This window comes from Montipora foliosa, chromosome 13 (genome assembly GCF_036669935.1).
Source record: "Montipora foliosa isolate CH-2021 chromosome 13, ASM3666993v2, whole genome shotgun sequence".
Lineage (NCBI taxonomy): Eukaryota > Metazoa > Cnidaria > Anthozoa > Scleractinia > Acroporidae > Montipora > Montipora foliosa.
Window position 1 is genome coordinate 16,086,792 of NC_090881.1, and position 3,738 is coordinate 16,090,529.

A 3,738-nucleotide genomic window follows, 5' to 3' on the forward strand; every position below is an offset into this window, starting at 1 on the left:
AAGGAATTTAACAAACTGTTACTGGCTCTGAGCGGACGTGGTAATTTCTTTGTTTATTAAACTTTTCGAAGTTCCAATACGCCACGTAGTTGGTCGTGAAATGAACCGGTGTGGACGCACAGGAATGGGATAGAGCGCCACCGCTCTGCTTCTGCTCTGCGATAGCTGGGAGACTTGGAATCAAGATAACTAACGCCGTGATATGATTAAAGACGAGTTTTTAAAATATTAATGGATACATTCAATGAGAGGACGAATCTCGTGGTGTGTTAAAGTTAACATTTATTTGGAATGTAACGCTTTGAATGAATATGAGTCAAACTTAAGGTGCTGATGTCACGCAAATTTGTTGTAATTTCGTTGACACCCAAGATGTCCAAAAAGTAGAGATGAAACATTACATAACCAGTAAAACTGTTCAACACGAAGAGAGAGACACCAAAAGGAAGGTAAGGAAGGATGGAGACAAAGGCACCAGATTGAAACTGACATTGCATTTCGTGTGAGTCTGTGTAAAAATCGGGGCCCGAGTTTTTCAAGTTCATGGCAAATCGTGCTGCAGAAAGGTACGTCTTGCTCATAATCATCTTGTTTGTGATGTAACGATATATTGTCCAGTAAAGTGTAATTCCACATTACCATATTTCGACATAAATTAAAGCGTCAGTTGTGATTACCTAATAATGTACCGAAACCGTCTAAAATACGTAGCATAGCACCATTTATTTTGCGACCCTATGTTCCCGCCCATAGTGAACAGGAAGAAAAGGCGATCTCGAAATAATACACAAATTGAATGAAGACCAATGATAAAGTGCTGGCTATTGCGTGTTCGTTCGAAAAGGCGAGTATAGACCTGCCTAGAGAACGCTCTAACGTCTGGAAACTAAACGCAAAAATTAAATTGGCCCTTGTATTCAGAGCAACATGAAATATTTGCTGCGGTTCATTGGTCCCCTCGGTTCGTCTTACTGGAATTTGTTTTTTTTAAATCTTTTTCTCAAACTGTTCAACAACTGTCGTGAATTAATCTTGCATCAAAAACTTGTCTCCTTCTGAAAAATTTCATGTACTTATAATCAATATATTGCCAGTCTTGGACTATGTGTGGGTCTTTCCAGGGTATGACCTTTTGCGGAAAGTCGTATACCAGGGGTGCAAAAATTGGTGTATTCGCGAAATTTTTTATATGAACAATTTGATATGAAGCTAGACGTCACAGAGGCTAGGTTGGTTGAAAGACACACCATAAAGAAACAAGTCCTTTTGGAAATTTGACGGTATTTATTTATTCCAAAAACTCTGAGGCTAATATTGTTTTCTATATGGTTTTGGTGCACCAACATGGCTTCTTATACGCACGGTGAGTGCAATCAAAGAATATTTGGGATGGAATAAGAGGGTGGTGTTTTTATAGTTTTGGTCATTTAGTAGTAATTACATGAACGCAGCATTTAACCTAGCAACCTTTTTGGAGCTTTCTTAATTGGTGATTATAGAAGGACTCACTCGCCTTACAAGAAGGATGTCTTCTCTCCACTAACTAAAACATTCACTATTGTAGGTATGTTTGAGGGTATTATTGTGTGTGTGAATGGTGAGCTTGGAAAAGAAAAAAAAACTCATAGTACAAAAGAGTTCAGGGTTAGTCTGTAAAATGGTAGGGAGAGAAATTACAGAAATGTTCAAACGGCCTCAACCCAAAAATAAGGTTAACAAATACAACAAACCTCGGTGGGAAATTAAAAATCTTTTATCTTCAAAACAGACCAGAATAGTACATGTTACGAATTAAAAAACTGAATCACGTAGGAGGGCTTAACAAAGTATTTGACCATTGAAAATTAATGTCGTTTCTTAAAACATGGGAATAATAAAGATGAAAAACCATTTTACACTAAATTCTTTCGTTCTTATAAAAATATGTGGAAAAAAACTGAAGAAATCCCACGAATCATGAAACACAGGTTCCAGCGAGGCGAATCGCACAAAATCCCGATGATCAAGACAAGCTGACTTGCGAGAACCATTAGGCTCGTAAATGGCTGCGAATCTTCAGGGGGTAGAGCGCAAAACCGAGTCAAGGGTTTTCTGGTCCACGCACGGACCTCTCGGAGGCAAAGTAGAAAACCAACTTAAACAAACTCCAACCCGCATGTGACTTCCGTTTATAGGGATTTGGACTACGGGGCCACATTGATTGGGAGGCGATTGCTGTCAACGACTACTGCGCCAACAACTGCTCCCCATGCATTGCCACAGACACCTTATTCAGTGAGATCTGCGAATCCTATCAAAGAAAGTGTGTTCAACTGATCAAGTATCCACAAACGTTTGTTGCAACAACACTCTAATTCGCTTTAGATCTTTTTTCTACGTATAGAGCCTGACATATTCCGGTTACATCGGGAGTGTCCCCAAATTCGCATGCAAATGAGCGTGGTTCAATTTATGTGTTCTCGTAAAACAAACCCTGTACAAATTCCTTTCCGGACCGGATCGTTTATTCAAAACATTTTTGTGGCCTGAAAACTTGACATTGAGAGGTGTAAAACCATTTGAAAACTGATGATCCACTAGGGGAGTGTCAGTGGAACTGTGAGAAACATTTTTATCTTCGATATTGTCAGTAGCAGACTGACATTCCACCTTAAAGGGCAGTACGAAAACATGACCACCACTAGGCTTAGCCGTCGAAAACTAAACGGCTAATGAAGTGAGAGAAGACGTGTAAAAGCTCATCTGTAATCGTGGCTCCTGTGATCAAATAATCGACAATGGGCCCGAGTACTCCTTGACCGTTGTAGTTTAAGGCCTGTGAAAATGATCAACTATCATTACTTCCATTACTTCCAGCAAAATGTTGGCCAGGTTAAAGAAACTTGTGATGGAAGATATTAATAATCCGCAAGGAGAAGAAACCCTTGGCTCAGGGAACTATCGATTAGATTGAATTTGAACGGAAGGGTCGCTTGTAGTGGCGAGCGCTATGTCCACGTCTACTCCGATCCAAGAAACAGATATATTTTTTTTCGTGAGCAGAATTATTTACCAATTTGGTAAGGTAAATTTTGGTCCGTCCTTCTCAATTATTAACGGCCAAAGCAAAACGTTAAATGAATACAGAGAAGTGTCAATTGGTGTTATTGATTTAATTTTTAATGTGCTAATTTCCGTAATCGGTCCGTAGCTCTTAGCCAGTCACAGCGCTCGTTATCCATAATAATAGGTTTTTCAGGTAATATGTATTTGCAAAATTAATAAATTATAACGTGATAACTTAAACAGGGACGGATGCAGAAATGGCAGAAAGAGGGGGCCGAAGAAATTGCGGGGAGAGCGCACCTCCCCCCTACATGCCTCTATCCGAAAAATTCACGTTAGTGAAGATGGCAATTTTAAATACGAAAGGCTCTGAAACTGAACTAATCATTCTCTGAAGTAAACCGCCTGATGCACACTGTACCACTTAAAAGTCGGTTGGGTCATACAGAAGCTCTTTAAATACGTGGGGGAAAAGGGGGGCCAAGATCCCCCCCCCTCCCAAAATCCGCCCCTGTTAAAAGTAATGTTTGCAGCAGCACATACGTTTTTAGGGTCTTGTGTCACGGCGGTCGAGTCGATTTTGTGTAGTTTTACCAATTACTTGCTTTTCTCCCTACGCAATTTAAGGTTAACCGAAGAAAAGACATGTAAACAACACAACTGAAATCAACCACAAATCCAAATAGCCCAAAC